Source organism: Leptopilina boulardi, unplaced genomic scaffold, assembly GCF_019393585.1.
Source record: "Leptopilina boulardi isolate dan_hultmark-lab unplaced genomic scaffold, ZJU_Lbou_2.1 LbouV2_214, whole genome shotgun sequence".
Lineage (NCBI taxonomy): Eukaryota > Metazoa > Arthropoda > Insecta > Hymenoptera > Figitidae > Leptopilina > Leptopilina boulardi.
The window spans coordinates 1,164,397-1,178,255 of record NW_026137768.1 but is presented as its reverse complement, the minus strand read 5'-3'; the positions used below and the strand labels follow the sequence as shown (position 1 = coordinate 1,178,255).

The window sequence follows — 13,859 nt, the reverse complement described above, 5'->3', positions numbered from 1 at the left end:
AAATTTCCTTTCCGTACTAAGTACTAAATTATTATATATGGAAAAAGAAATAAAAGAGAAAAAAAATTAAAACAAAATAACAATTATATATAAATTAGTTTTATAATAAATATAATTTAAAAACTAAATATGTTTTATGTAATACTTTATCATATAACAACTAAATAACAAACCAAGTATTTGTGATAAATAAAATATAATTCTTTATTAAAAATAATTCATAAAAATATTTTTAAAAAAAACCTTTCTCAAAATATTTCAGAATTTAACTAAGAAAAATTTTCAAGGTTTTTAGGTTAAAACTAATAAAAAAAATTTTTTTTGAATCATTTTTAAGATTTATTTATTTGTTTATTAATTTAAAAAAAATTTAAAATTCAAATTCAAAAACCATATTATGTAAGACAAATTTTTTTACCATTAGAGGCTAAGATTTAAAAACTTTATGTTAATTTTAAATTTATGCACTAAATTTAAAACAGAAAAGTTGTAATGTCCACTTGGAAACTTGAAATTTTTTTGATTCAAATTCAGGAAATTAATATTTCAGAACGATATTTAATAAAATTTCCCTTCATTTTAAGATTTTTAAGGTTTTTTATGACTGAAAAAAAAATTTCAGGCCTGTTGTAACCCTGTAATGTTTTTAAGGAGTGTAATTCTAAAATTATTTGGAATATAAAATTATTATGAATTATCTAAATTACAAAAAAAATTTGTGGACCATTTTAGAAATTGTGACAGAAGTTAAAATTTTTATTTTTTGAAAATTTCGAGTTTTACTTAAAAAATTATTAATTAATTAATTATTTTTCAATTTCCCATAGTATATTACAGTTTTAAATATTCAATATTGTCAGAAAAAAAATTGACCATAAATCGTCTTAATTTCGAAAGGTTGAAATACGTTTTTAAATTAATTTTTTTCTCAAATTGTATACAGTAAGAATAATAACTACTGATCAGCCCTAAGCGTGAGTGCTCATTATATGTCACATAAGAGTGTCCTTTTTCACAATTATAGACTGATTAATAGTTAATAATTCTTACTGTATACTATTTCACCCTTCATAATATTTACTTTTCTTTACTTCTAGAATATAAGTAATGAATTTAAAATTATCCTTTAATATTTTCGGTGAAAATTTTAGTAGTCTCCTGGAAGCCGAAAAGCTTGTACTAAAATAAATTTTGCCTTGTTCCTCTTCGCATATAAAAAAAAATCAAAATTAAAAAAAATTTAATAAAAAAAAATTTATTATTAAAACAAAGTTTTTAACAGTGTTATTTAACTGTGTCAGTCAATTAATGTTTAAACGTGTTATTTCATGTTAAGTGTAAAATTGTAGTCGTTCTATTTATTGGTTTGGAATATTTAATTGTTTTAAACAATTTAAAATTAAACAAAGGTAAGTTTTTAATTACTTTTTTAAATTATATTCATAATTATATATATATATATATATATTTCTTCAATAAATTTTTTTAGCAAAACGTTTACAAGATATGTATTTTTTAAAAATTCAAATTTTAAACTTATTTAAGTTATGAACAAATTATTTTTCAAAAATAAAACATTTAAATTTTAAAAATTAATAAGTTTTAAAAGGCTTTCTAAAAGTTGTTGAAAAAAAATCATGAAACCTATTGAAAATTGAGTGCCGGAAAATCGAAACCGACGCTAACTTCGAACGTAGGCAGCAATAGGTGGGGATTTTGCTTGAAAAAAGCAAACATCCCCACCACTCGATTCCTACGTTCAAAGGCAGCGTCATTTCTTATTTCCAGGTCCTTAAGGGGCATGATTGAAATACTTATTTTTGTATGAAATTTAATATTTGTTTATAATTTTAAAAAATTATCAAATAAAATTACCAAAAATGTTTAATTCAAAATAACTTAAAATTTAATTATTTGCAAAAAGTAAAATTTTTTTAAATGATTTTCATTATATTTTTCGAAAATTTAGATATCTAAAAGCATTTTTCAATTTAAAATTTTTTGAATTAAATTTTTTTATTTGATTCTTAATAAATTCTTCATCAACATAAATCATTAAATTTTTCTTTTATTATAATTATTGTCTGAAGTTTAACAGAATTTTTTGAAATTCAAATATTTTTAACAATCGCATTTTAAAAACTTGAAAAATTTAATTATATTTATAAAAATTTTTTTTCTTTTTTTTAAATCTAACAATTTTAATTGTAACTGTCCTGAAATTCAATTTTTTTAATTATTTTTATAATATGTGACGCTCCACGAGAAAATGAACCAAACGTGCTTTTGACTTAAGGTTCATTCACTGTGTCATTTCACGGTAAAAGCGAACCTTAAGTCAAAAGCACGTTAGGTCCCTTTTCTCGTGGAGCGTCACATATTCTTTGAAAATTCAATTATCTGAAATTATTTTTGACTTAAAAAATTTTTAAATTTTTGTATTTTTTTCTGCAATTTCTAATAAATTTTTTAGTAATAGAAATCATCAAAAATTTAAAATTAAAACTCACTTGAAGTTTAATTAATTTTAAAAAACAAAATTACAAATGTTTTAAAATTCAATTATTTCAATAGGGTGGCATCAATTCAAGGAAAAATTAAAAATCAGGAAAAAGTTAGGGAATTTTGTTAGTAAGGTAAAAGTCAGGGAGAATTCAGAGAATGTTGATTAAAAAGAAACCACAAAAAATAAAAAAAATTTGATACATAAATGTCAATTCATTTTTTTTTATTTAGACGTTTTTGTAATATAGCTTACAATAACGGTGCCGTCAAAGTTTTCATTTTTCAAAGTATTTAATATTTTTATAATAAAAATTTAAAATATAATAAAATTTTGTTATTAAACAATTTTTAATTATCTTATCTTTTCCTTTATAAATAACATTTTTACTTAAAAAGCATTATACAAATTTCAATCAGCAATGCAGAATAATAAATAATTCAAAATTTTTTTAGTAAGGGAAAGTAAAAAATTTGTCAGGGAATTTTGAAAATAAAATTTTGCGGCCACCCTGTTCAAATAAATTGCTTAAGTCAGACTTGAAAAATTATAAAAATGTAATTTTACAATTTTTTTAAAAAATTTGTCATACTTAATTAAAAGTTTTAAAGTTTGTTTTACAATTAGTTCGATTCTGAAATATTGTAAATAATTTTTCTTGACAATATTTTTATACAATTATTCTCTTAATACAGATTTAAGAAAATGAATTTAATATCTAATGACATTAGTTATTTAAAGTAAAATAATGATTAATCAATTTATTTTTTTTTAAACAAAAAATCGACTAAAACCAATTTTTTGTATTATAAACTGGATCAGAGACCTGAATTGTATGCAAAATTTCAAAAACATATAAATTAAATTATTTTTAAAAATTATTATTTTAGAAATTTTATTATAATTTTACAGAATTTTTTTAGGTTAGGAATGATGTTTTAAACAAATAATTGTTTTTTTTATATATTACAAATTAAACCGTTTTTCAATTAACTTGAAAACCAAGTAAAATTATAATATTGTTAATTTTTGAGGTTATGTAAAAAATAATAATTTTACTCTTTGTAAAATTATAATTTACTTATTTTCATTTTCTTGAAATAAAAGTAAATAATTTGTGTAAATGCAAAATTTGTTTTATTGATTTGGAAATCAATTTTAGTATAATAATCTTTGAATTCATTCCGTCCGGACCCCTGCTGGGTTTTCGGTGACAGAGAAAAGAACAAGTTATGGAGAGAGAAAGATATATCTTTATTTTGCAAATGAGGGTTCACTTGACCTGCAATCTTTTAAAGAGGATTAATTAATAACTCTGAGGACCCAGGTAATAATTTCTTTCTGTCTTTATCACGTGAAAAAACTATAAAGAAAGTCTAAAACTAAATAGGTAACGCATACCTTTCTTTCTTACACCAAGGAATATAACATAAGTACTTCTTCGTTTAACATTGCGTTTCTCTATCTAGACAATTCAAAATGGCATAAGAATATCTTCGTCTAAAATCTTAATCTTTTTCCTTTTTGTTTTGAAAATAAAAATAAATATATATATATATATATATATATATATATGTGCATACCTGTATTAGAGTCCCTGAAAATTTTAATAAAAAAATTTAAAAATTATTACCTAAGTTCTCAGAGTTAATCCTTATCAACAAAGGTTCTATTATCTAAGGGTATTTTTCCATGTAATAAATGGGAGAAAAGAAATTATTACTTGGGTCCTCAGAGTTAATTCTCATTGATTATTTAACAAAGGTTCTATTGTCCAAGGGTTGCTTTTTTGTGGTAATTAATCCGGGGTTTTAATACAAGTGTATATATATGTATATATGGTATCTGTAATGAACTACTGATTAATCATATAAGAGTGTCCTTTTGCACTTATTGGCTGATCAGTAGTTACTCATTCATAGTTCTCTCATTCTATTGGATATTGGTAGTTGTATTGGATAAAAGGCAAAATTTGTTATATTGAATTAAAGGCAAAATTGGTTATATTTAATAAATGGCAAAATTTGTTATATTGGAGAGAGTGAGCGAGAGGATTAAAGATATTTAGATTTTCATGAATCAAAAATAAAATTAAACGAAGTATACTATGGCCAACATAAAAGAGTATGTTATTTTGAGTGATGAAGATTTAAAAATTGTTAAAAATAGAAATAAATTGTTAAATGACATGCATATGTACAAATTTGAAGATTTATTAAGAAAAGATTCCAATTCTTTTTTCAATATGCAAAGTACTTATACTTTTATAGCCTTAATGAGGGGTGTTTAAATGTGCATCAAATGAAATATTTAATTAGATTGTTCCCTTTTAAACCAACAGTAGTTTTTGTAGTTGTTGATCAACAACCTTTTGGTAGTGTTGAGTGTGGAGTATATGCAATAGCATTTGCAACATCTATATTTTTTAACGTAATGTCAAACAGCGTCAATTATGAAACTGATAATAACAGAATGAGAAACCATTTAAAGTCAATGTTTGAAAATAATCGCTTAAATCATTTTCCGTCAATAAGAACGTCTCACAATAGGAATTCGATAATAGAGAATGATTGGAACCGTCTTTTCATAAATCGAGCTCAGGAACTTAAAAATAATATTTTGAACCCTTGTTCTGTTTTAATACTTTTCCCAGCAATAATATTAACAGAGTTCTATTAACACAATATTTAGAAATTAAACATTCTCTAAATGACACTAGTGAAGAGAAAATAATTCGTACAACTAATAATAATATGAACAAAATTTCACCACTTGAATATTCAGAAATGAAGTATTTTCTGAGTGAAGAAATTGATAAAAAGATAATTCCAGGAATTAAAGAAAAGGGAAGGCAACGCGCGAAGTTACATATGAACAGAAAATAATTAGACAAGAGAATGGTAGATTGAGAAAACGTAATCGTAATGAAACAGAAACAGAAATACAAAAGAAAGAGCGCAAAAAAAATTTGACATGCAAAAAAAGAAATTATCTATAGAAACTAAAGATGAAAAGAAAATACACAAGGATAAAAATTTGGCATGTAGGAAAAGAAAAATATCAATGGAAACTCAAGATGAAAAGAAAGTGCGTCAAGAAAATAATTTGTCATATAAGAAGAACAAATTTTCTACGGAAACGGAAGATGAAAAGAAAGTGCGTCAAGAAAAGAAATTGGCATGTGAAAACGATAACCGAAATAAAAAAGTGTAGGAGATGCAATAATGTCTTAAAGTTTTCAATGAAAGTAAGGTTCCACAGAATTATTTAGGTTTGATGAATGTAGAATGTAAGTTTTGTTATGCGTTACATTTTCTGTGTGAGAGACCGTCACATAGATTATTTAGTAGTTGCTGTCATAAGGGAAAAGTAAAGTTAAGCGCCCAAGTAGCACGGAATATTGGTTGAATGTAACATTGATATCAAGTGGGAATATTCCTGTGACATTCAGGCGATATCATAATGTCTTCACGGGGACATTCCTCGGTGATATTCACGTGTGATTCGTATGATATTGAGGGAATATTACCGTGAAATTTGTGTGATATTGAGTGAATTATTCCTCTGATATTGAGGGAATATTCCAGTGATATTAATAAGATAATTTATAAAATTCTAACAAAATTTCAATTTTTTTTCATTGATTTATTTGTTTAATTAAATATTCAAAATAAACAACATTTTAGAATTTTCTAAATTACAGGAATATTGTCTCAATATCACAGGGATATTCCCTTAATATCCCAGGAATATTTTCTTAATATTGCGTGAATTTCACGGGAATATTCCCTCAGTACCATACAAATATCACGCGAATTTCACAAGAATATCACCGTAGAATGTCCCCATGAAGCGGACATTATGATATCGCCTGAATGTCACAAAAATATTCCCGCTTGATATCACCTTGACATTCAAGCAATATTCCGTGCTCCTTGGGTGGTAGATTTAATATGAAGAAATTTTTTTTAAATTTCTAATATTAAATTTTTTGAAAAAAAAGAAGTGAATAAAGATATGGTTAATGCTCACGAGCAACGTAGTCGGCCGCTTGCGGACGACAAAGTTGCTAGTTTTAGTATAATATGTATTTTTAATATTGTACGGGTTGTATTTGAATGCTGGATTTTCAATTTTAACCTCTTTCTTTATAAAATACTTAATAAAAATTTAGCTCATCGAATATACAATCATACATTTTTTCCAAAATTCAAAAAAATTTACACTTATAAGAATCATATTCAAATTTGTTTAATATTTTTCCTTTTTATTATAGATGCCGAAAGAATATAAATATTCATCGTCTTCCGATGATGAATCAGTGGAATTATTAAAAAAAAAATAAAAAAATATAAATCAATGCTTAAAGCAGAAAGATTAAATGGGAGTTCTTCAAAAACTCGTAAGTATATATCCTATAAAAGAAATCTCTAAACGATAAACTCTCGATCTATAGTAACGCCTGTCCCATTGGTCGATTGTCGCCGTGGCGTCTATTCCATTGGTCGAATTCTTATTTGTCATCTTCGTCTCGCAATAGCGTAAAACAGATACGATCTGTCCGCGTACAGATTTAATTTAATTTAATTTTTAGAATTTCCATTTGTTAGAATAATTTATTTCGATAGATTTTAGATAGATTAGATAGAATTTTCTTTTAAACGACTTTTTATTTGATCGAATTATTATTTCACAGAATTTCTATTCATCCGATTTTCTATATTACAGAATTCTTATATAACCGAACATTCAACTGACAAAACTTCCCTAATAACACAAGATATCTTGGGATATATTGATAATATCCCGCAGATATCCTTGGGATGTCCTATGGATCTCTATAGACTTTCATAAATGTCCTCCAGATATCCCATAGATATCGTCAGGATATCCCACAGATATCATCAGGATATCCCATAGATATGGTCAGGATATCCCACAGATATTTTCAGGATATTCTCAGTATATCTTCTGGATGTCAAGAAGATATTCTCAGGATACTGTTTTTAAAGTCATTATGAGACTACGAGTGAGAATATTCTGTGAATTAAATTTTATATAAATAAAATAAAATGCGATTTGTTTTTCGAGAAAGTTGTTTACTTTGAAAAATTATTAACTAATTTTTTTCTCATTCGTGATTCATTCCTTTATTCATATGCTTAATATTGTCAGAAAATAAATTGGCTTTAAACAATATAAATTGTTCCCCGCAAATAACGAATAACTATTAATATTAATTATACATTAAGTGCATGATTATTATTTAAAAACTTTGAAAAATGCGTTTCAAATCTTCATTTAAAATAAATTAGAAGCTCATAAGATTTTTGTTTTTATTATATTATTATTCATTATATTAGCTTAACAATTTTAACCCTTAAAAATATATGTTGAGATATTAAATATCCCGTGAATATCCTAAGAATATCCCACGGACATCCTGAGGATATCCCATGGATATCCTGCGATATAATATCCAAAAGATATTTTGTGGATATATTAGGGATATTCTGTGGATATCCTATGGATGTCCTGTTGATGTCCCACAGACCGGCGGTTTGGATATCCTAGGGATATCCCAAGATATCCTGGGGAAAATTCTAGGATATCGACCATTGATATGGATATCCTAGGGATATCCTTTTGTTATGAGGGTTATATTTGATCGAATTTTCATTTCTCAGAAAATTTATTTTAAATTAAAAATAATAACAAAAATTATAAATCTTAATTAAAAAAGTCATGAAATTGTTGCTCCGTAATTTGTTAGATACTTTACATAATAAAATACTTATTAATTTTCATATTTTTTTTAATTATATATTTTTTCAGATGATAACCAATCAGAGGAAGAGGTGGAACCTCTATAAATAAATAAAAAAGCTCATCGACGAAAGCAAATAGAGGCATATGAAGGTAATTAAAAAAATTTAAGATACTTGTAGAATATAATCCAATAATGTATTATACGGATAAATATGTTGCATTTAATAATTTTTAAATTTATATTTCAGAGCTGAAGAATCTAATCAAAAGAAAAAATGATACCTTTGAGCTAATCCAGGAGACGGCGAAGGAGATTTCAGAATATAAAAAAAAATTGACCAATTATATTTGAAAAAAAAATCATGGGAGGAAGGACAGAGATTAAAAAAAAATTGCAGAATTTGAAAAAAAAATATTATAAAAAGGTCAATTTTAATCATTAAAATTTTTTTATTTATTTATTATTACAAACATTGTGGTTTGATAATAAAAGTTGGTATAGTTTTACAAATACCTGTAACTGAAAACATTTCACGAAAACTGAAATTATTATTTTTTAATTCAAATCTACAATTTTAAAATATTGAAAAAACTATAGGAGAAACCAGTATAGAAAGTAAACAGTCTAGCACTTTGTTATTTACTAAATTTATACGAAAAACAAGAACAAACATTTCTTAATTTGCTAAAACTATACGAAAAAGCAGGAGCTGTGAAAAAAAGAAGAACGTTGGAACCACCAATGGCTCTTTTCTCAGGTTTTCTCTCCTTTTCTGTTCGAGGGTAGTGAGGGTCTTTCTTAATACACACACATAACTAATACGCTTTGATTGGCTTAAAATTATTCCTAACACATCCTAAATACAATACGCATACATAAACACAGAATAACGCAACGCATATAGATATATAATTCACGCTGAAATGAGAAATTCTGAACTTCTTTATATACAAAATAGACCGATTTTTCTGCACTCGTAATAAGCTTAATATTACATTGTTAAATATTTAAAAATAAAAATAAATATTTATTAAGAAATAATATAATATTTTATTACCTTTCTAAGAGCAATTATTTAATTTAATTATAGAAGAAAAATTATAACAAATATTCTAAAATTATATTATTTAGAAAAAGAAAAATTATTTAAAACAATTATTTATCAAAACTTTTTCTAGTCTATATTGCAGAAATAAAAATTATATAAAAATTATGAGCAAACAAATAAAGTATTTCTTTATTAAATATTAATTAAAATTATTTTTAATTATTATTGCAGTATTAAAAATTATTTTTCTAACACACGCACCGAAAGTACACCATTTCTTACCTGTAAAGGGGGAGAAAAGTATGTCTTTCCTGGCGAGCGGGAGGGAAAGTTACATTCAATCCCGCTGACGTCACTGACAGGGAGGAAAAGTACTTTCCCTTCCTGTGACGTCACTAGTAGGGAGGGAATGTAACTTTCCCTCCCCGTAACGTCAATTTTTATTTCTGTTGTTTATAGAACATTAAGAAGAACAAGAACAGTATATTATTGAATTTACTGTCAATCTATCGATTCGAAATATCGAGTTTAAGTTTAATGTTGATATTTCGATATATCGAATCAAATTAAAAATCGATAATCACGTAAACTAGTGTCCACTTTCTCTGCCTGGCGTCTCTGTACGTTTTTTGTCATTCTGTCAATTTTGTTGATTAGTAATAACATAATTTAATCTCAATGTAGTCGACTTACTATAACAGTTATATTTTTCGCTAAAATTTAATAATAAAATACCGTTTTTAGAAAAATTAACATTCTTTATTTTTCATCTATGTACTTTCGGTATGTGTGTTAGAAAAAATAGTATGTGCATCTAGGGAGGAAAATGGTTGATCAAAATATTAAATATCCTTATAAGATTTCCGTAAACCATATAAATTTTTTAAAAAGAAACAACTTTTTCATATAAAATTTTTGAAAATAACCTGGTCTTTAGTATAAACAATTAGGATTTATGTAAATTTATTTAATTTTCCTGCCAACTATCGCTAATTGTTAAAATTTTGGGGGGGTCCGAAGGTTGTAATATTTTTTTTCATATCAATTGTTTAATAAGAAACAACTTTTTCATATAAAATTTTTGAAAATAACCTGGTCTTTAGTATAAACAATTAGGATTTATGTAAATTTTTTCAATTTTCCCGCCATCTATCGCTAATTGTTTAAAATTTTGGGGGGTTTCGAAGGTTGTAATATTTTTTTCATATAAATTGTTTAAAAAGAAACAAATTGTTTATTTGTTTTTTTTAATATAAAGCTGTTCTTATTAAGTAATTAATTAATTAATTAATTAATTGAAAGTTATTTCTATACACATTCTTGGTTATGCTTTATGTCTGTTTAGATATGTCAATTTTTTAATTTTTTCGTGTTATTAGCTTTTAATAATGTTGTAATAAGTATTATTTAATAAAGAAAAGTGTTTATACATATATTTATTTCATTTCGACTTGATTTTTAGTCGATCACAGTGTACGGGAGATTTCGTTCATTTGAACGTTCGTATCTTCAAGCACATGCAGTTTTCTGGTATATATTGCAAAATTGATTGGACTGAGAATGCTTCCCAGTAGAAGCCCAACTGATTGTGTTCTAGGACAATAGTTCTTCCATTAAGGAGGTTCATCCCTTCAAGCGGTACTCATTCTATTAGGGGTTTTCCGTAAGTTTAAAACCGACAGCTATAGTCCATAAAAGTTGAGCTCCACTGGCCAATTTAGAGGTTAATTTGCCGTTTCTCCTCTTCTTTCTTTTATTTACATGGGATAAGTTCAAAAGTTGCTAACTTTGATTAACATTTACTTCACAACCAAACGGTAAAAAAATTTCATATTTTTGTAAAAACTGTTAAAACTCATAATTTAAAACATATTAGTTTTTGAAAAAAATGTGTAGAACCGTTTTTTTTTAATTAATGAAAACATGGTCATTTTTCATGTTTTTTCACTGTTCCCATGTAAAACTTCAAACTTTATCAATTTTTATCTTGAAAATGATACGGTAAAATTAAATAAAATTTGAACAACACATGTAAAGTGATGTCAATAATACATCTTAAAAATTTTTTAAAAATCTGTAGAAAATCGATTTTGGGATGAACCTCCTTAATTAAAAAAAAATATTTTTACAAGCAACCGAATTGTAGATGAATTTAGATGTTTGTTGAGTTATACCAATGTCTTTCTATATGAATGTTCGGTACTACAATGAGGAAAGCTCCTCAAAGGTCAAGAAAAAGGCCAGCTGTGAGTAGTAATCCAGATGACAAATTGTTTAAATAAATTATATTAAAGTTCATTGATGCCTTTTTATTTTTGATACATGGAAAACTACCAATTAAAATTTCAGTAGTGTTGTTATCAAATAAAAACAAATTTTATTATAGTGTAAGGTCTATATTCCCCCTAACATTTTGAGAGAGTAAGGGAACGCTGTGAATTCAATAAACACGATTAATTATATTAATAGAGTCATTGTAATTACGTTCGTAGCGTTCAACACCGTCCCTGAATATCTTGACGAAAATAATCGAGATATGTCTTTTGTGTGAATTTTCTACATAATTTAATAATTAAAAATTTATTTATTTTGTGACGAACCAAATATTATTTTATATTCGTTTATTTGACTTTTATCATTATCAAGTTTCCCCGATTTCATTCTCCTTTATTATTACTAAGATAGGTTATATAATAATTGCTCATGATATTTAAATCAACGCGGGCTACCAACTAGGTGGCGCGTGCGATTATAAAACATATATATATATACGAGATATATTGTGATCGCGATACATGTTTTTTGTTAAGAGACTTTCTAATGCGAATAATAAATAAATAGTTTGTTTAATTCTACTGATTTGAATGTGTATATCAATTGTATCTTTAACCTTTCACGTTTCGTAAAATAATCAATAGCGGATCGATATACAAAGGATTGCAGCGTTCGACACTGGTAAGTTCACTCTTTTTCTGGCTGTTCTTATCTGGTCTTGAATGGCAAATCACATAGTCGCTTTGGATTGTGTTTAATCATCGAGGAAGATCCCATTCTTCTGTTGTAAGATCACATTCTAATGTGCTACCCACGTCCATATAAATTATCAAAATTGTAAATCTCGCGAAAGGGTTGTCACATTTATGGCGTCCAACGTAGGTTAGAATTTTTTTTCACACTGAACCCGTACCATAATTGTGCTTTCGACACATTTATGGCACCCAACGCATTCTTTCTATAAAAATTAATTAAATTTCTATAAAACTGTTCTTCTCTTTTTACGCGACTATTCTTGCCGGAAAATTCCACAGGTTTCCAAAATGGCGTCATGACGTGGCCTTTTCGAATTTCGCATTAATTTTAATGTTTTTTCGCAATAAATATTTGAAAATTAAATCTGTAATTTTCTAATAAAAATTAAATTTTTCTCTCGCAATTAACACAAAATAAAAGAATCGATCTTGCAACAAGCTCTCTCTGAAAATATATGAATGATCCTGCTATTCTATGAAAATAATTGCACACTCGCATCTCTCACATTTATGCTCTTTAAAATGCTTCGTAAAAAATAATACATTGTACTTGCGCTTATTATCGCATCAAATATACAATTATTTTCCTTCGCGCATTAATTTTTGTTTGTGCTTCGCTAAAAAAAAGAAATATATATAATTTTGTTTTTCTTGCTTCTGCTATGTAAAAATATTTTTCCTCCCGACTATTATATAAAAATTTCGAATAATTAATTAACATGTTAAATTACATTAACCATGAGCGGCAAAATTTTATTAATAAAAAATAAATTAAAGTGTCCACATTTCTTTTTGTCACAATAGAACGAGTCATCTACAGGCTCAATCGCGTTAATCAAAACACAGCTGTGTTTACTTTTACAACTCGACTCTGACTCTTAGTCACTTATCAATTTCAAACGAAATTATACTCCAAACAAAATTTTGATTCTTAAATTAATATTTTAATTTTATATAATTAAAAATTCATAACAATTTTTTTTCTTATCAACAAATAAAAATTTATAAAAATTAATTATCTAAATTCTAACAAATTAAAGACAAAAATTCTTTCTATTTCAAATTTTTACCGTCATTAAAATTTTTCAAAAAAAAAGACACGAAAAAATTAATTATCTGAATTATAACAAATTAAAGACAAAAATTCTTTTTATTTTAAATTTCTACCGTCATTAACATTAAAAAAATGGCCATCACAACCCACAAAGCAAAATGACCACGAGATCACAGACAGGGGCGTTCGAGTCCCAAAGCAGGATACCCCGAACACCACCATGTGGTTCTCAACCACAGGAGATCCGAGAACAAAACTGAACAGTTCCTAACCCCGAGACAAATCAGGAAATCAGCGAAGAAGCGCAAGGCCTTCCCAACCTAACCCAAAGCGTTAACCTCGAAACGCAAAGCACTCACGGTACAACGCAAAGCGGTGTAAATACACTTAGAACAGAAACAACCAAAAAAATCCCGACTCACACACAACGTGGTGAAATGCCCACAAGTAAAGAA

At 26.3% G+C, this 13,859-nt stretch overlaps 1 protein-coding gene and 1 long non-coding RNA gene across 2 annotated transcripts in view; one reads left to right on the top strand and one right to left on the bottom strand.

Moving 5' to 3' along the window:
• Positions 1–13,859, bottom strand: part of LOC127279124 (cyclin-dependent kinase 5) — a 119,354-nt gene that overhangs the window by 49,324 nt on the left and 56,171 nt on the right. The window lies entirely within an intron of this gene.
• LOC127279129 (uncharacterized) lies at positions 6,836–8,567 on the top strand. The gene is made up of 3 exons (XR_007842593.1): positions 6,836–6,905; positions 8,339–8,422; positions 8,521–8,567. It is a non-coding gene; the product is annotated as an uncharacterized LOC127279129 (long non-coding RNA).